Source organism: Chiloscyllium plagiosum, chromosome 17 (assembly GCF_004010195.1).
Source record: "Chiloscyllium plagiosum isolate BGI_BamShark_2017 chromosome 17, ASM401019v2, whole genome shotgun sequence".
Classification (NCBI taxonomy): domain Eukaryota; kingdom Metazoa; phylum Chordata; class Chondrichthyes; order Orectolobiformes; family Hemiscylliidae; genus Chiloscyllium; species Chiloscyllium plagiosum.
In genome coordinates this window covers 37,352,702-37,353,156 of record NC_057726.1, presented here as the reverse complement: position 1 = coordinate 37,353,156, position 455 = coordinate 37,352,702, and positions in this window count along the sequence as shown.

Below are 455 nucleotides of genomic sequence, written 5' to 3'. Positions count from 1 at the left end.
CAATTGATGTCATTCTGTGATTATGTTAAACAAAGTTTGATCAGTGTAAACAATCCTACACACTGTCAATGAGATTATATTATGATTCAACCCTCCTCGATTTCTGCTTTATATGCATTTATTTTGACTCTTATAGAGCCATAGTGTCATAGAGATGTACAGCATGGAAATAGTCCAACCCGTCCATGCCAACCAGATATCCCAACCCAATCTAGTCCCACCTGCCAGCACCCGGCCCATATCCCTCCAAACCCTTCCTATTCATATACCCATCCAAATGCCTCTTAAATGTTGCAATTGCACTAGCCTCCACCACATCCTCTGGCAGCTCATTCCATACACGTACCACCCTCTGCGTGAAAAAGTTGCCCCTTAGGTCTCTTTTATATCTTTCCCCTAAACCTATGCCCGCTAGTTCTGGACTCCCCGACCCCAGGGAAAAGACTTTGCCTATT